The sequence below is a fragment of the Grammomys surdaster genome, unplaced genomic scaffold, assembly GCF_004785775.1.
Source record: "Grammomys surdaster isolate TR1022 unplaced genomic scaffold, NIH_TR_1.0 126298, whole genome shotgun sequence".
Taxonomy (NCBI): Eukaryota; Metazoa; Chordata; class Mammalia; order Rodentia; family Muridae; genus Grammomys; species Grammomys surdaster.
In genome coordinates, this window is record NW_021621098.1 from 3124687 (window position 1) to 3145261 (window position 20575).

Genomic DNA, 20575 nt, shown 5'->3' on the forward strand with positions numbered 1-20575 from the left:
AGGACCACATCCCTGAAGGACCACATCCCTGAAGGACCACATCCCTGGCAGCTCTCACTTTGTAATTTATGTGCTATGCTCCTTCACATTGTTTGTCAGCTTGGCTGGATCTAGGATCATCCAGAAGACACTCTCTAGTCATGCCTTTGAGGAATCACCCAATTAAGTTGACTGAGGTAGGAAGGTCCACCCTAACAGTGGCCAACAGACACCATCCCGTAGGCTGGGGTGGGTCCCGGATGAATAAAGAGGAGACCTTGAGCTGAGCCGCAGCACCCATCATTCTGCTTCCTGACTTCGGACATGATGTGAGCTGCTACCCCACAGCTGCCCCATGCCTTCCCTGCCAGAGTGGACTGTACTCTAGAACTGTGAGATGTAATAAACCCTTTCCTTACATTGACTTTTCCCTCCAGGGTATTTCATCTTATCAATGAGAAGAGTAACTAATTAACATATGTTATAAACATTGTGTGTGTGTGTGTGTGTGTGTGTATTCATGGGACTTTTTAAAGGCTTTAAGTTAGAGTAATGATCTGTGATGGTTTACAATACATGTCACCCTAGTGACAATGTATGTCCTTCATCCATCTACTACAAGATTACCATCTGGCTGTCCAGTATGAGGTGTGAAGTTTAGTTCTAAATTTCAAAAATGTGTTCTTTTCTTCTGAAGACTTAGAATCTCCTTATATATGTGAATGCCAAATATTGCTCCCTACTGTCTTCTTCCACATGCTGGTGTTTGATTCATTCATCATTATTAGCAAGTAGCATTATCATCGAGTGAACATCGAACACAAAAGAGCAGCCAAGTCACAGTGCATATGACATGGATATATGAAACACAGCCTCTACCTTCAAACACACAACAGAGGACATGTAAGCACTGGACACGTGGTGAATGATTAGTAGCCATGAGAGGCGGTGTTTTCTGAGTAATTAAGTAAACTCAGCAAGCCCATCAGCGGAAGACGTAAGTGTGCATAAAGAGTGCAGGGAGAACCTAAATCACTTCTTCACGCTTGCATGCATGATAGATAGTATTCATCGAACCCCTCCTGTGCAGGGAACTCTCACAAGTCTTTCATGTAAACCATCTCCTAAATCGTGTATAAGAACTTTGGAAGGCGATTGTCATTATTCCAGCATTACAGAAAAGGCTTTTTGACAAGATGAGGCAAGACATTCTGTCACTAAGTAGGAAACTGAGGTCTCACTGAGAACAATCCAACTCCACAGCCTGTGCTCTTATATCTCATTCTCTGTTCAACGTACAGTATCATGGTATACATTCAATTCCCTTATTACACCCTTATGGAGTGACTTTGCATTGCCATTTAGCAATACCAAAGTATAAACTATTTGTGATCTATCCCAAGCATGTGCAGCAAACAATGTTTAGTTCCGGAAACTCAGGCACATATGGGCAAAAGACAGACAAGAAAAATCTTAGGTTATGGTTTTGTAGCACAGAATGACAATTAGCATTCTGAGAATCACCCATGCACTAATTAATCATGGATGTCACTGATAGCTTTAGGACACACGGGTAAGAAACTGCTTTTAATATCCAGTTTCATATTAGGGAGAGTCCCTTTCAGGATCCTAGTGGGAAAGACAGGTATTAGAACATCTTCGCAATAGTGTCAATTAATAATCTCACATGAGACAGTCTAAGACTTGAAAATCTGAATGCTGCCCAGAAACTGGTCACTTAGTTTTAGAACACCTAGAAGGGTGTCTGTGATTTTTTTTTGGGGGGGGGGGTGTTTATTCTTACATTAGCATTCTCTGACAGCAGTTAACTTCTCACATGACACTCTCAGGGAGGACTCTACCGTCTACCATTCAGGGTGTATTTTAACAATGAGAATGAGCTTGTGCGAGCATGCACTTGTGCAGATTCGTCCACAGACTTGCCAGCCAGATGCCCTGCTGGCAAAGCCCGGGAGCCTTCCTTTCATTAGTTCTCTGCTCCAGCCATCCGAGGTAATTCTTCTCCTCTTTCCTAATCTGCCAGCTGCAAATAAGAATCTATCCAAGAAATAAGCAAACCTTCCAGAATGCATCGGCAAGGCTTCTCAGAAGAACACACAGAAGGTTCTGCATGATTTAGCTTCAATATAGGAGGTAGGGTGCCTTTTCATAGGCAGGCTAAGGGCAAGTTAGGAAGGTTGAGGGCACACAGGAAAAGAAGAAAACAAGGCAACCCTAGCTGCTGTGAAGCAACCATCTATATCTGTCTCAAATCTTTCTTTTGTGCTCATTTGTTTCTAGCACTGTGTTCCAATTAGCTTCCATTACAGCAGAACTCAGAAATAAGATCTTAGGTGGCTAGACCACTGTCTCCTTGCTTAAGCAAGCAGAGAAATGATGCAACAAGATTTTTTTGAGGGAATGTGTGCAGGATTGCTTTAAATCAAGACTATCTTGCTTTAACTTTTCCCAGAGTCTTCAAAATCAGTTAATGCTTGGGGGAGAGAGAGAAATCTCAACTCAGCAAAAATTACCTCCTGCTTGGGGAGGACAGAGGGCTTTCTGCGTCTCTTATTAGATAGAAGAGGCTCTGTGTCTCAAAAGTAAAAGGACAGGCAGGAACAGGTATAGCCTGTGAGCTGGGTCAACATGGCCATTTGTGGTTTATAGCAGAAACAGGAATGTGTGCAGTCTGTGAACCAGTTCTACATCTGTGGTTCTGCATCTGTGACATGGGGGAACATGCTCACTGAGCATGTCCTGGGCAGGGTAAATATTCTCTTCTACTTCAGTTACCACCACTGACAAATGACCCCATGATGAAGACAGCACAGTACTTGAACCTTGCATGGATCATTTTATCTTCTCTGTGCTTCGTGTTCAAGGTCTGTGGGTCACTATTCATTTTAACCTGTTTAAGATGATTTTTGTGCATTTCAGATGAAATAAAAGAGCTTTGCAAGCATTTCCAACTGGGAAGTGCAATTTAATTTCTTATTTTTAACATCGTTCTCTAAGGACAGATAAGTTGATATTTTTATTTTTTTTTTTTAAAAAAAGACTTATTTATGGGCTGGAGAGATGGTTCAGCAGTTAAGAGCACTGACTGCTCTTCCAAAGGTCCTGAGTTCAAGTCTCAGCAACCACATGGTGGATCACAACCATCTATAATGGGATCTTATGTCCTCTTGTGCCTGGTATGATTGAAAACAGCTACAATGTTCTCATATAAATAAAATAAACCTTTTTTAAAAAGACCTATTTATGCATAGAGAACTCTATTTGCATGTATGTCTTCATGAAAGAAGAAAGAATCAGATAGAAGAGGGAATCAGATCCCATTACAGATGGTTATGAGCCACCATGTGGTGCTGGGAATCAAACTTAGGGCCTCTAGATGAGCAGCCAGTGCTCCCAACTGCTGCGCCATCTCCAGTCCTGGTATTTTTAAATTTTGATTAAATGTATTTGTGTGGGGGCATGCATGTGTGCTCACATGCCATTGTATACATGTGGCAGTCAGAGACAAATCACAGAAGTTGCTTCTCTCCTTCCACCATGGAAGTCAATCTAAACAGTCAGGTTTAGAAGGATGTGCTTTTACTCACTGAACTATCCTATCGGCCCAGGATGAGTTACTAATATTGGTAAAAAACTTAGAATAATACTTAACACATAGTGACTTCTACGTATGTTCCTACTGGCTAGATTTCGTATATTGGAAGGTGCTATATATGAAACGAGGAAAGAAAAGAAGTCATCAGTGTCACCAATCTGTAGACCAGCCTGGCAAGATTTGCCTAGTGGTGCAATAGTAGCACAAGCATCTTAGTAGTGACCAAACACTTTGTGATTGGATTTAAAGCACAACCCACAAGTTAAAACCCATTCTTGGTACAGTTGTGAGGGCCAAGAACTATGGCTAGGGATTTCATGGACCCAAAAGGAGGGCCTACTACTATTTCTCTGCTAAATAGGCAGAATATTAAACCAACTCCTAGTGACATGTGATTGTACAGATCTCAATGCATCTCACAACCATCATCAGAGAAACCCCATTTTGCTGTAGGTGGTGATTAGCACACAGACACACAACTGGCTTCGGTGCAGAGACTGAGAGGCTGCAGAGAGCTCTGCTCTAAAATGCACAACTATCTCACACCTTCTCAAGGGGGTCTCTGCAGAAGAGCGGGCAGAAAAGTGGCAATAGCCAGGGACAGTGAGTGACTACAAGGCAGTGCTATTTTCCAGACACAGTAAGACAGCTGCACAAGTGACCTCGCAGAAGTGATGTGAGTACGTACAAGACCTGCACAAATTCAAGCCAGACAAAATCCTATCATGGAGAGAGTAGACAGGCACACAAATCCCACCCCTAGCTAACTGACTATTGATATTTGATAGCTTCTGGGAGGGAGAATATTATATTATATATTATATTTTAAGTGTGTAGTAGCTGCCCAATACATTGATTACACACCAGCCAAAGGCCACACATCTAATAGTACGTGACTATGCAGACTGGGCAGGTGGTGCTTATAGCTAATAAATATAAATGTGTGTGTGTGTACAGACACATATGTGTCTATATTATTATATATGTTATACGTAATATATATTAACAATTAAAAAAAAGAGATCATGTAAGGGGTGTGAGACATGAAAAGGGTTGAGAGAAGAAAAGGAAGTAGGAGATAGTGTGATTATATTACTTCAAAAATAAAATGTTATTATATATTGAAGTGGTATATGGGCAGCACAAATTTTTATTTGGTGGGTAGAGAAGAAGGAGTGGTTCTGTGGGGGAATTGGGTGAGAGAAATATGATTAAAATACATTGTATAAAATTCTCAAAGAACTAATAAAAATGAGAAAAATCAAAATAAAATAAAATAACCAGGGCCATTTTGCACACCCTTAGCCTTGCAAGACCATCTATCATCCATGAAGAGGCCTCACCACTTCATATCCCTCTCTCTCTGCTTTCAAGACTCCCTATTGTCCCGGCTGCACCCACCATGAGGATTTGTGTTACTCGCTCCTTCCTTCCCAGCACCACCTTCATGGATCTTCCATACTTCCCTTTTATTATCCTTCAGAGCTCATCTCTTCTGAGAAGGTTTTTCTGGTCCAACAATATGAGTAAATTATCTCCGTTCACCTGATCACTATGTCACTCTGTAGCATGCCACCCAACTTCATTGCCCATCTATAAAACTGTGTAGGAATACTACACAGGATTATTTCATTTGTGTATCTCAGTATAACTTTCTACCTCCCTCCCCAGAACATAAGCTTACAGAGAGCAGGACTCCAGTATCCCATTTGTGGCTAGCTCTCCAAAAGTTCAGGGATGTATCTGACAGGTGTTCAGTAACTATCTGGGAAGTGAAGAATGAGGCCTCTCTTCAGGATACCTTTGTTATGACAAGAATCATAACGTATGGTTCCCAGCCCTGCATGCACTCAATAGCAAGACATTGAAAATATGATTGGCACCTGTCAGTTCAACCTGAAACCAAAGGGGTGACATCATTTTCATAGTGACTCACATCAATTAAAGGCTGGAGCAGCCTCTTCCACAAGCTCCTCCCAGAGAGCTTCCCCTTTCTGTGTTTATGACAGTGAACTAACCCATGCCTATTGCCATCACAACAGAAAATAATGACAGGGCGGCCACCAAGCACAGGAAGATCCTAAGGCTCTGCATAAATCTGCCTCTTTTGCCTCTCCAAGACTTTCCTGTCCATTGGTACAATCTACTGGCTTGAAAGCCTTTAGTTAGCTCTTCCACTCCCCTAAATGAGACTCTGTTAAATGGCCTACTCTGTTTGGAGGTTTAGCATCTTTGTTAAACAATACCTTCTTGTCCATGTATCATTTCCAAATGTGCCCAGGCTTCAAAACTCAGTCCCCCCACGCTGTATTATCTGCTTTCCTCATCACTATAACCAAACAACTGACAAAGAGCAATGTATGAGAATGCACCAGTTGCTTTTCTGTTTCTATGATAAAATGACATGACCAAGAAAAAGTATGTTTAGGCTTATGGTACCAGAGGAAGCAATCAAATGGTGGGAAAAGCATGGGAGCACAGGACAGAGCAGGAAGCTGAGCAAGTAAACCTACAACAGCAAATAATGGCAGAAAGAAAGGACTGGATGTGGGGTGCGCTAAGGCTAAGAAGTCCAACACCCACCCACCCACAGTGATGTATTTTCTCCAGCAAAGTCATACCATCCCAGACAATACCACCAACTGCGATCAAATGTTCAATATATTTGAGCCTATGAGGGACATTTTTCATTCAAATCACTATAGGGAAGAAGTGCTTGTTTTGGTTCACAGTTGGAGGGAATACAGTCTTTTGTAGTAGGAAAGGCCTGGAAGTGGGTCATGAAATGTCTGGTTACAATGCATCCACAGTCAGGAAGCAGGGAGAGGTAAATGCAAGTGCTCATGTTCTTTCTTATTCAATCAAAGACTCCAGCCTACAGGATGGTAGAGCCTACACTTAGAGTGAATTTTCCTATCTAGTCTAGGAATTCTTTCAGGGACATAACCAGAGAGTTGTTTTCATGGTGATTCTGAGTTCCATTAATAATCGTACCTATTATCTAGGTATCAAAAAACAAAAAGGAGAGAGGGAGAAAGAGAGAGACAAAGAGAGACTGAGAGACACAGAGAGAGAGACACAGAGAGAGAAACAGAGAGAGACAGAAAGAGGGAGAAAAAGAGAGAAAGAGAAAGAGAGAGAGGCAGAGGGAGACAGAGAGAGACAGAAAGAGACAGAGAGAGAGCTGTATTGCTTTGTTGCCATGCCAGTGTCCATGGCTTGTGCTGCGGCTAAGAGCCATGATGATGTCTCTGGGCTGTGCTGCAGTAAAGGCCCTGTTAATCTCTTTGATCTCTGCAGCCCTGAAGACCAGGCTGAGGTCTGTAGCACAGGCTGACACTGGAGGGCATATGAATGTTCATGGTCCATGCTGTTGCCAGAAACCATGTGGCAGCCCATGATCCATACTTCCCACTGACTGTGAAGGTCAAGGAAGCTACTTTTGCAGTGATATTGACGACTACAGACATGCAGTTGAGAAAGAGGGACGTGGAAGGCTTTTGTGATAATCCCTACACTCACCCCATTTCACCCTCCAAAATGTAACAGCCTAGACAGAAAGCTATCAAAGAGAAATCATAAAAATTGCAATAAGGATGCTAATGTGTAGCTCTCCACAATCAACGGCTTGTGTCAGGCAGTGAGGTTTGGGAAAGACTCAGTTTTCTCTAAAGGGATGGGCACTGGGAGTGTGAAGATGCTCCTGTGAGTATACAAGCAACACAAATTAGATTTGTGAAGTTTCATCTTCTTCTTATTTCTCTTCTTCTCCTTCCTCCTCCTCGTCCTCTTTCTCCTCCTCCTCCTCCTCCTCTTCCTTCTCTCCTCCTCCTCCTCTTTCTTCTTCTTCTTCTTCTTCTTCTTCTTCTTCTTCTTCTTCTTCTTCTTCTTCTTCTCCTTCTTCTCTCTTCCTCGTCCTCCTCTCCCCTCCTCTCCATTGCCACTCCCTCCTCTTCAACCTTCTCCTTCGTTTCTGGGGGTGGGGGTCACAAAGGTTGGGGGTGGACCTGGGAGGACTGGGAAGTAAGTGTGATCGGTGTGGATTATGTGAAATCCTCAAATATCAATAAAATCTTTGCGTTGGAAAAAAAAGAAATTCTTCTCCTTACAATGCTCCCTCTGGTAGATATTTTGTCACAGCTACAAGAAAAATAATTAAAGTGTTACTTAAACTCAGCAGGATCAAAAGTCCCACATATCAGAAGGCATGTATTGGAGTCACTTTGTAAAAATATAGAGCAAAGTAAGTTTTTATTCATGCATCCATCCAACATTTATTTAGTAGACATTTATTTTATGCATTGAATACTTTGAAGAAGATGTCAAGGTACATAAAAATCTCTTCTATAGAAAGAATTTGATAATCCTTCTAAGAAAAACCCAAACATTTACAACAATGAAGACATTGTATATGAAGATACAATGACATTAAGTTGGCAATTATGTTAATTATCCTCTTCTGCCTTACAAATTACTACAGAGTTAGTCACCTAAGGCGATACACAATTTTTTTTTTTTTGTGGTTATTGTTGTTTTGAAGTTTCCATGGGTCATGAATCTGAACACAACTTTCTGTCTCACCTTCCCAAGCCACAGTCAAGCATTCAGACATATTTGGTGTCTCATCTGAAAACTCAACTGGAAAGTTCTGCTTTTTAGGCTCACTTGCTGTAATTGCTGGCAGAACTCCCTTCCTTTGGGGTCAATAGAACAAATAAGATCCAATTCCAGTCAGCAATTAGCTGAAAACTGTGCATGGGTTCTGGATCATGGGCTTCACAAACTGCAACTTGGCTCATCAAACCATTGGACAGCATATTCCAGTAAGACAGATGCCATGATCTCTTTTAGTATAATGGAACTGCAATCTCCAGATTGAGAGATGCTATTCCTTAGCCAGTCACGCAAGGAGTGGGGATTATAAAAAGGAACAAACAGAAGTCATCTGAGAAACTACCACAGCAATGTTTATATTGAAAAACCATAGAAGACATAAATACTGAAAACATGACATTGATTTAAGTTCAGGAAACAATTTGTCTTTATTATACAAGATACTTAAAGCAGGAGAACTGGGGGCCAAAGTTATGGCTCAGTTGGTAAAATGCTTGCTGTGGGAATACAGAGGTTGAAATTCTGATCCCAGCATCCATGAAACAAGCTGACTAGCCCAGGAACACCTGTAACCCCAGATCTGAAGGATGCAGAGACAGAGGGCTAGCTTCTAGTTCAGCTACCTAAGAAAATGCAAGTACCAAGTTCAGAGAGAGAATTTGCTTCAAAGGCATAAATGGAAAGTAATAGGGAGTGACACCCAATGCCCTTCTCTGGCCTCTGCATGCACACACAGGTGCACAAGTACAGCATACACTCACATAGACAGATAAACACAAAATAAATGTGTGAAAGAACAAATAAAATGGGAGATTGTTTCAGGAAATTCACTCAAAATTTACCTCTGGCCTCCACGTGTATGGATACACACCCACAGCAATAAGTATATTCATATATACAGCATTATATTCATATATAATACAATACATAAAAGATAATTTTAGTAAAAAATGGAAGAAATAGGTTAATACTTGAGGTAATCAGCTTATAACTAGAGGAGGGCTGTTTGAGCTTATGATTATGGAGGTAATCTAGCCCATGGTTAGTCAACCCCATGGCTTGTGGGTCTGTGGTAATGCAGCTCATAGTGGTAGGGAGCATAGAGTGGAACAGAACCGTACATCACATGGAGGCCAGGAAAAGGAATGGGCCAAGTTCCCAACACTCCTTTCAAAATTGCTATAGTCACCCAACAGCACCATGCTGGAGACAAGTATCTCCAACTGGGGCCTTTTGGGAATATTCCATATCCAAATTACAACATAAGGGAAACTAACATAATCCTTCTTGCCCTAATGTATTGAAACAGTAAGATTTATAATTCCCCTATGTATGTTCTTACATGGAAAGAAACTAGAAAGGAAAGGATGGAGGGATGGAAGAAAGGACAAGAACACTGAGTATTGTTCAGACACGCAGTCCAAAAGACACTGCCATGAGCAGTTTCCAGATATAAGTACAGAAAGCATCATCCACAGTAAGAAAATGGAGGTACTGCAATAATAAAAACGTCCAGATTCAAGACACCATGCCATGTCATCAAATGATAGAAACTCCTTGTGGTGATTTGACTGTGATTGGCTTAGGAAGTGACACTATTAGGAAGTGTCACCTTGCTGAATCAGGTAGGTGTGGCTTTGTTGGAGGAAGTGTGTCACTGACAGGGTGGGCTTTGAGACCCTTATCCTATCTGCTTAAAAGACAGTCTTCTCCTGTTTGCATTTGGAACAAGATCTAGAGCTCTCAGCTCCTCCAGCACCATACCAGCCTGGACACTGCCATGCTTCCTGCCATGATGATAATGGACTGAACCTGAGAACTTGTAAGCCATCCCTGATTAAATGTTGTCCTTTATAAGAGCTACCTTAGTCATAGTATCTCTTTATTCTTTCAACCATACATTTTGTATTTTTTCCTTTCTAAGCTTGCTATGTTTAATGAAAACACTTTTAATGAGAGTAAACCACAAGACCAAGTCTATGCTGACCTTTTTTAAGACTCTCTTTGTCAATGCAATTAATTGAAATCTCTTTGCCTTAGCCTCAGATACTTTCCTCAGAGAAGGGCAAAAAGCAACCACATTCTTTAAAATATTACAAGAACAGTCTCTAAGCCACATATTAAATTCTTCTCTACTGAAACATCTTAGAGCAAGTCTGCACAGTTCAAATCATGCTCAGCACCAATCTCTTCCATATTCCTACTCTGATGGTCCATTCAACTCCACTTAAAGCATTCCACTTCTTTCTGAATCCAAAGTCCCCAAATCTACATTCCTCAAAAAAAAAAAAAAATCAGGCCTATCACAGCAATACCCCAGTCCTTGGTACCAACTTCTTAGTTAGGGTTTCCATTTCTGTAAAGACACCATGACCAAGGCAACACTTATAAAGAACAACATTTAACTGGGGCTGGCTTACAGGTTTTGAGGTTCAATCCATTACCATCATGGCAAGAAGCATGGCAGAGTCCAGGCAAGCATGGTGCTGGAATAGCCGAGAGTTCTACATCTTGTTCCAAATCCAAAGCTACCTTCCAGGAAACTAAGAGGAGGGTTGCAAAGCCCACCTCCTCAGTGACACACTTCCTCCAACAAGGTCATACTTTGTAATAGTGGCCCTCCCTGGGTCAAGCATATTCAAACCACCACACCCCTCCTCAAGCCTGGAGCAGTAAGCTCCCCTAAAAAATGTGGATCCTACCACTTTTATTTGACTATCTAATGAACACATGAGAACCCGTGTGTTCTAATATTGGTTCTTAGTGGTATCATTAAGTGAACATTAAAAAAAGAAAATCTATGATAGTGTCTTTAATACCAGAACTCAGGAGATCAAGAAATGAGAATCACCATGAGTCCAAGGCCAGCCTGGATTATACAAACTCTGTTTAAAACAAACAAACAAACAAAAAACAACAAAAACAGAAGCAGGAGAAATAGCACAGTGGTTAGGAGCACCCACTGTTCTAGTGTAGGACCACAAGAGCACCCACACTGGACAGCTCACAACCCTCTATCAACTACAGCTCTAGAGAATCTATAATCTTCTAGCTTTTGCAGCACTTAAAAGCATGTGGTACATATAAACTCATACAGACTCATACACATGCACATAAAATATCTTTTAAAGCACACACAAAAGAAAAAATGCAAAGGAACACTTATTTTCAGGCCATCTTGCTGTGCCTTTTGTAAAGAACAAATTCCAACTGCCCAATATGCACTACTTCTTTGAAACCTGTGTTTGGAAGCTAGCCTCTCCATTTCATTGCTCCTTCCCAGTGTTCTCCCACGAATTAGGCATGGAATTCAGTGGCTAGAACAAGTCAGATGTACAACTGACAAGGTGAAATCACACACACACACACACACATACACACACACCTTGTTTCCATAAAAGAAAAGGCTACTGGGAACATTTGTTTCTCTTCCTCCCGACCCAAATGATGATACATGGTTAAGAGTTACTCAGAGTTAGATGGGCTCTCAAGCATCCTCTTCAAGTGTGAGAAGATAAATCCATAACTGTATCTCCTTCCACTATCAGATTTCTCCAGAATTAAAAGCTACTACCAATAAATAGATTACAGACTAAACCCCAGCTGTCGCTGTCTCTTTGCTCCATAATACCAAAAGCACAAACCAATTACACAATAGCAGGAGCAGTTCCCCATGAAGCATTTCCCTTATTTCTATGTTGCCAGGTCTGGTTTGAAATGCTCTTGTTTAATGTCATAGGTACTTGCTCTTTTCTTCTCACCATTAATAATCTGTGAAACAAAATATCCTTTACCCCAAAGACCAATGATTTCAAATGGAGACTAACACCTAGGAAAATATAGTGAAGTTGATGTATTTGTTAAGTTCTTAGTCAAAATCCAGGTGTCCATATGTTGTTCTTCCTGAGAAGTGTCTCTAGCCACACTTCCGGACCTGAGGAATTCTCTCCTGATTCTGTAAGTGTCTTATGTCCCTGTACTGAAGAAAATATTAATTTGATTGAAAAAAGAGATTTTGCAATGCCCATCAGAAATACATACAAGCAAAGGCATTAAGAGTTCCCTTTATTAAGTGGATTTGGACAAAAGAGTTGGATCCCAAACTTAATGAGCATAAGTATCTCTCTGGGTATAGTTTCAGTCCTGGTGTCCGACCTTCTATAAACAAATTAGGTCAGAACCTCAGAAAAAGAGTGTTAGGATATTCCTCCAAGAAGACCCAAGACACACATGTTCCTCCCGCATGGAGACAGCTTCCTTGACCAGATTATCCCACCCCCAGGTAAGCAGAGGCAACAAGAAACACTATGCCACTACGCAATTAGGGCCATTAATTTTACAGCTTAGTCAAGCAAGGCTTCCTGTGTATTTTATTTTATTTTATTTTATTTTATTTTATTTTATTTTATTTTATTTTATTTTATTTTATTGTACAGCCCAGACTGGTCTTTAACTTTAACTATCCTCCCGCTCCAGCTCTCCTGAGCACTTGGACCACAGGCATGTACCAAGATGCTCAGTGTCTTAGTCACTTTTAAATTGTTGGGATAAAACACCATGATCAAGGCAGCATACAGAAGACAGAGTTCCATAGGGTTAGACATGATGGTAGCAGGTGGCAAGCAGCAGCAGGTGGAAGCTGGAGCAACACATTCCAAACCACAAAAAGGAAGTAAAGTGTTCTAAGTAGAGATGGTATGTGGATCCTCAAAATCTCAAAGCCCACATGCAGTGGTAGACTTCCTTTATTAAGGCCACATCTCCTAATCCTCTCCAAGAAGCAACCAACTCTGGAGCAAGGATTCAAAGCTGGTGGCTTGTTGGGGACATCTTGTTCAAACTACCACACCTAACAAGGCACTTAAAATCAAGGTTATTTACACAGACACAGCCATTAGCTATTGTCTAGCCGACCAGCTCTGGGCACTTTAACAATCTACCATAATGACTCATCATTAATGTGCTAAGGATTAGGGATACTGCACTTAAATAAAATGGGCTCTGCCTCCCATTGACACATATATTCTGTGAAAGGCACGAGTGCCTGCTTCTGATACAGTTGGTTAAATCCTTTACTACACAATGGACAGGTGCTTTTGGAATGCAGAAGAGAGGTATTTCATTCAAAGTTGTAGGGTAGAGAAGAAGACATGGAGAGTGAGAGTAAGTGACCAGCATCCTAAGGAGAGCTAAAGAGAATTGAAATCCTTCCATGAGTAAAGGGTGTCCCAGATAGAGAATACTGTAAAGGACCCACAGTGTGTAAGTCTGTGACACACAAAAGTCTGTGTTGTGGTCTGAGGACGCTGGAGCTGAGTAATGAATGCAGTCTTTGGAGGCAGATCACAGGCCACCTGGAGGTTGGGACTAGATGTATCCTAACAGGCCACACTCCCTTTGCAGAGAGGGAAGCATAGGGGTCAATTTGAATGTCTTTCTTTTCCGGTTCTAAAGAGCATTCTACCACTGAGCTACATCCCTACATCAATTTCCATTTTAGAGTAGTGAGTATCTATAGACTGAACCTGAGATAATGAATAGTAACAAAAGGAGACTGGAGAGACATTACAAAGGGAAAGAGAGATAGAATTGGAGACCTTAGGACATGGGCTTTGATGGCTCCGCATTGACTTGTAAAAGTTGTTCAATAAGAAGAAGGAGCTGCAGTAAGTGGGCTGAAGAGGGCATCATTAGAAGAGCTGCGGTCCAGAAAGAGGTGAAGTTTGTCTATGTCCCTTTGTGTGAGAATTTCCAAAGTCTCATGGCAATGTGTACTGGTTTTCAGAGACGTTTCAAAGTCTTGGATGCAGCTGCTACTATAGAGAACTTGTTCAGGTGTTCCTTGAGATTCTCAAACTAGAGAGCCATTTGGAAGTGCACTCTAGGCAAGAGAACACATGGATGCATACATGTGTATGTGCATGTGGGTGTGCAATCATACATGTGCATTTGTATGCATGCATATGATTAGGGTTTCGTGGGATTAAACACAGAACTTCCTGAATGTCAGCCAGATACTCTACCACCAAGCTATATCCAGCTTAACTTCTTCATCATTTTAGTTTCACTTTTTAAAATTTTTGAGACATGATCCCAATATCTGAAGATTGACATTAAACTTTCAGCCTTCCTGCTTTGGCCTATCAAGTAGCTGAGGTTATAAGCCAGTGAATTCTTTTTTCTTTTATTTTTATTTTTTATTTAATTGGATATTTTATTTACATTTCAGATGTGATTCCTTTTCCCCATTCCTTCCCCCTCCCGTGCAGGAACTCCTTATCCCATCCCCCTTCCTCCTGCTTCTATGAGGATGTGCCCCCACTCCCCCCCACTCTCACCTCCCCTCCCACAAATTCCCCCACACTGGGGAATCCAGCCTTCACTGGATCAAGGACTTCCTCCTCTCCCACCTCCCCTCCCACGAATTCCCCCACACTGGGGTATCCAGTCTTCACTGAACCAAGGACTTCCTCCTCTCCCACCTACGCCCACCAATGCCATCCTCCCCTACATATACACCTGGAGCCATGGGTCTCTCCCTATGTGCTCCCAGGCTGGTGGTTTAGACCATGGGAGCTCTGGTTGGTTGATATTGTAGCTCTCCCCATGGGGCCGCAAATCCTTGCAGCTCCTTCAGTCTTCTCTCTCACTCCTCCATTGGGAAGCCCATGATCAGTTCAATGGTTAGCTGTGACCATCCGCTTCTGTATAGTTCAGGCTCTGGAAAACCTCTAAGGAGACGCTATATCAGGCTCCTGTCAGCATGCACTTCCTGACTTCCACATCAACGTCTACCTTTGGTGACTGCACATGAGATGGATGCCCAAGTGGAACAGTCTCCAAACAACCCCTCCTTCAGTTTCTGACCCATGCTTTGTCTCCATATTTGCTCCCATGAGTATTTTGTTACTCCTGAGAAGGACCAAAGGACCCACACTTTGGTGTTCCTTCTTCATGAGCCTCATGTGGCCTATGAGTTGCATCTTGGATATTGCGAACGTTTGGGCTAATATCCAATTATCCATGAGTAAATACCATGTGTGTTCTTTTGTGATTGGGTTGCCTCACTCAGGATGATACCTACTAATTCTACCCATTTGCCTATGAATTTCTCAAATTCATTGTTTTTAATACTTGAGTAATACTCTATTGTGTAAATGTACCACATTTTCTGTATCCATTCCTCTGTTGAAGGACATTTTGGTTCTTTCCAGCTTCTGGCTATTATAAATAAGACTTCTATGAACATAGTGGAGCATGTGTCCTTGTTATATGTTGTAGCATCTTCTGGGTATATGCCCAGGAGTGGTATAACTGAGTCCTTAGGTAATGCTATGTCCAATTTTCTGAGGAACTGCCAGACTGTTTTCCATAGTGGTTGTACCAGATTGCAATTTCACCAACAATGAAGGAGTGTTCCTTTTTCTCCACATCCTCACCAACATCTACTATCACATAAATTTTTGATCTTAGCCATACTGACTGGTGTGAGGTAGAATCTCAGGGTTGTTTTGATTTTCATTTCCCTGATGACTAAGGATGCCGAACATTTCTTTAGGTGCTTCTCAGCCATTTGAGTATCCTCAGTTGAGAGTTCTTTGTTTAGCTCTATACCCCATTTTTTAATAGGGTTATTTGGTTGTCTGGAGTCTAATTTCTTGAGTTCTTTGTATATATTGGATATTAATCCTCTATCGGATGTGGAATTGGCAAAGATCTTTTCCCAATCTGTTGGTTGCCATTTTGTCCTATTGACAGTGTCCTTTGCCTTACAGAAACTTTGCAATTTTATGAAGTCCCATTTGTCAACTCTTGCTCTTAGAGCACATGCCATTGGTGTTCTGTTCAGGAACTTTTGCCCTGTGCCAAAGTATTCGAGGATCTTCCCCACCTTCATCGTCTATTAGTTTCAGTGTGTCTGGTTTTATGTGAAGGTCCTTTATCCACTTGGACTTCAGCTTTGTACAAGGAAATAAATATGGATCAATTTGCATTCTTATAGATGCTGACCTTCTGCTGAACCAGCACCATTTGTTGAAAATGCTGTCCTTTCGAGTCATAGGCAGAGTCATAGTGAATTGTCCCCTGAACCTTCACCTAGCCGATACCCGATTCTGAAGATATCTGTATTCCCCCTGAACACCCACACTGCAGTGTCATTCCCTTCCCCACATCCACATCCTGCCTTTCTGTGTTTATACCCCTGTGTGAATTAATTACGATTTGAGAAAAAATTTTGAAAAAAAGAAAGAAAAAAAAGAGAAAACATTTTTTCTCAAAGGGAACAAAATATCAGGTACTTGTTACATTCTGCATCAGAGCATTGGATAAACTGCTTATTTAATGATTATGCTAAAAAAGAAACTCCTTCGTCAATCTTTTCCTACAAAAGTTATCATGTATTAGGTGATTTAAAGGAATAATACACCATGCCATTATAAATCTGAACATGTTTGAAATTCGGGGGTTGTGTGAATAAAATATGACACCTTTGTGAAAAAAAAAAGAAAGAAAGAAAATGCTGTCCTTTTTCCACTGGATGATTTTAGCTCCTTTGTCAAAGATCAAGTGACCTTAGGTGTGTGGGTTCATTGCTGGGTCTTCAATTCTATTCCACTGACCTTCTTGCCTGTCTCTGTACCAATACCATGAGTTTTTATCACTACTACCCTGTAGTAGAGCTTGAGGTCAGGGATGGTGATTCCCCAAGAAGTTATTTTATTGTTGAGAGTAGTTTTCACTATCCTGGGTTTTTTCGTTATTCCAAATGAATTTGCAAATTGCTCTTTCTATCTCTATGAAGAATTGATTTGGAATTTTGATGGGGATTACATTGAATCTGTAGATTACATTGGACAAGATAGCCATTTTTATTATATTAATCCTGCTGATCCATGAGCATGGGAGACCTTCCCATCTTCAGAGATCTTTGACTTCCTTCTACAGAGACTTGATGTTCTTGTCATACAGATCTTTCAATTGCTTGCTTAGATTCACACCAAGGTATTTTATATTATTTGTGACTATTGTGGAGGGTATCATTTCCCTAATTTCTTTCTTAGCCAGTTTATTTTTTAGTAGAGGAAGGCTACTGATTTGTTTGAGTTGATTTTATATCCAGCCATTTTGCTGAAGTTGTTTATCAGGTTTAGGAGTACTCTGGTGGAAGTTTTAGGGTCACTTAAGTATACTATCATATCATCTGCAAATAGAGAAATTTTGACTTCTTCCTTTCCTATTTGTATCCCTTTGACTTCCTTTTGTTGTCTAATTGCTCTGGCTAGGACTTCCAGTACTATATAGAAGAGATAGGGAGAGAACGGTGAGCCTTGTCTAGTCCCTGACCTTAGTGGGATTGCTTCAAGTTTCTCTCCATTTAGTTTGATATTGGCTACTGGCTTGATGTATATTGCTTTTACTATGTTTAGGTATAGGCCTTGAATTCCTAATCTTTCCAAGACTTTTACCATGAAGGGATGTTGAATTTTGTCAAATGCTTTCTCAGCATCTAGTGAGATGATCATGTGGTCTTTTTCTTTGAGTTTGTTTATATAGTGGATTACATTGATGGATTTCTGAATATTGAACCATCCCTGCATTCCTGGGATAAACCCCACTTGATTGTGGTGGATGATTGTTTTGTTGTGTTTTTGTATTCGGTTTGCTAGAATTTTATTGAGTATTTTTGCATCGATATTCATAAGGGAGATTGGTCTGAAGTTCTCTTTCTTTGTTGGGTCATTGTGTGGTTTAGGTATGAGTGTAATTGTGGATTCATGGAACGAATTGGGCAGTGTTCCTTCTGTTTCTATTTCGTGGAATGGTTTGAAGAGAATTGGTATTAGGTCTTCTTGGAAGGTCTGATAGAATTGTGCACTAAAACCATCTGGTCCTGGGCTTTTTTTTTTTTTTTTTTTTTTTTTTTTTTGTGGGGAGACTGTTAGTGACTGCTGCTACTTCTTTAGGGGTTATGGGACTGTTTAGATGGTTTACCTGCTCCTGATTTCACTTTCTTACCTGGTATCTGTCTAGAAAATTGTCCATTTCATCCAGATTTTCCAGTTTTTCTGAGAATAGGCTTTTGTAGTAGGATCTGATGATTTTTTGAATTTCCCTAGTTTCTGTTGTTATGTCTCCCTTTTCAGTTCTGATTTTATTAATTTGGATACTGTCTCTGTGCCCTCTGGTTAATCTGGCTATGGGTTTATCTATCTTCTTGATTTTTTCAAAGAACCAACTCCTGGTTTTGTTGATACTTTATATAGTTCTTTTTGTTTCTACTTGGTTGATTTCAGCCCTGAGTTTGATTATTTCCTGCTGTCTACTCCTGTTGGGTGTATTTGTTTCTTTTTGTTCTAGAGCTTTCAGGTATGCTATCAAGTTGTTAGTGTATGCTCTCTCCAGTTTCTTTTTGTAGGCACTTACAGCTATGAGTTTTCCTCTTAGCACGGCTTTAATGGAGTTTCACAAGTTTTGGTATGATGTGTCCTCATTTTCATTAAATTCTAAAAAGTCTTTAATTTCTTTCTTTATTTCTTCCTCGACTAAGTCATCATTGAGTAGAGCATTGTTCAGTTTCCACACGCATGTGGGTTTTCTACTGGTTTTGTCATTATTAAAGACCAGCCTTAGTCTGTGGTGATCTGATTGGATGCAAGGGATAATTTCAAATTTTTTGTATCTGTTGAGGCCTGTTTTGTGACCAATTTTATGGTCTATTTTGGAGAAGGTACCATGAGGTGCTGAGAAAAAACTATATTCTTTTGTTTTAGGATGAAATGTTCTATAGATATCTGTTAAATCCATTTGGTTCATAACTTCTGTTAATTTCACTCTGTCTTTGTTTAGTTTCTGTTTCCATGATCTGTCCATTACAGAGAGCGAGGTGTTAAAATCCCCCACTATTATTGTGTGAGATGCAATGTGTGCTTTGAGCTTCAGTAAAGTTTCTTTTATGTATGTGGGTGCCCTTGCATTTGGAGCATAGATATTCAGAATTGAGAGTTCATCTTGGTAGATTTTTTTCCTTTGATGAATATGAAGTGTCCTTCCTTATCTTTTTTGATTACTTTTGACTGAAAGCCGATTTTATTTGTTATTAGAATGGATACTCCTGCTTGTTTCTTGGGACCATTTGCTTGGGAAATTGTTTCCTTCCTTTTACTCTAAGATATTGTCTATCTTTGCCACTGAGGTGTGTTTCCTGTATGCAGCTAAATTCTGGGTCCTGTTTATGTATCCAATCTCATAGTCTACATCTTTTTATTATAGAATTGAGCCCATTGATGTTAAGAGATACTAAGGAAAAATGATTGTTGCTTCCTATTATTTTTGTTATTAGAAGTAGAATTATGTTTGTGTAGCTATCTTCTTTTGGGTTTGTTGGAAGATTACTTTCCTGCTTTTTCTAGGTTGTAGTTTCCCTCCTTGTGTTGATGTTTTCCATCAATTATTCTTTGACGTGCTGGATTTGTGTGAAGATATTGTGCAAATTTGGTTTTGTCATGGAATATCTTGGTTTCTCCATCTATAGTGATTGAGAGTTTTGCTGGGCATAGTAGTCTGGGCTGGCATTTGTGTTCTCTTTGGGTCTGTATGACATTTGTCCAGGCTCTTCTGGCTTTTATAGTCTCTGGTGAGAAGTCTGGTATAATTCTAAGAGGTCTGCCTTTATATGTTACTTGACCTTTTTCCCTTACTGCTTTTAGTATTTTTTCTTTGTTTTGTGCATTTGATGTTTTGATTATTATGTGAGGGGAGGAATTTCTTTTCTGATCTAGTCTATTTGGAGTTCTTTAAGCTTCTTGTATGTTCATGGGCATTTCTTTCTTTAGGTTAGGGAAGTTTTCCTCTATAATTTTGTTGAAGATATTTACTGGCCTTTTAAGTTGGGAATCCTCACTCTCATCTAAACCTATTATCCTTAGGTTTGGTCTTCTCATTGTGTCCTGGATTTCCTGGATGTTTTGGGCTAGGAGCTTTTTGAATTTTGCATTTTTTGACAGTTGTGTCAATGTTTTCCATGGTATCTTCTACATCTGAGGTTCTCTGTTCTATCCCTTGTATTCTGTTGGTGATGCTTGTGTCTATGACTCTTGATCTTTTTCCTAGGTTTTTTATCTCCAGGGTAGGCTCCCTGTGAGATTTCTTTATTGTTTCTATTTCCATTTTTAGATCCTGGATGATTTTGTTTAATTTCTTTACACATTTTGTTGTGTTTTCTTGCAATTCTTTAATAGTTTGTGTGTGTGTGTGTGTGTGTGTGTGTTTTCTCTTTAGGGGCATCTACCTGTTTACCTGTGTTCTCCTACATTTCTTTAAGGGCGTTATTTATGTCCTTCTTAAAGTCCTCTATCATCATCATGA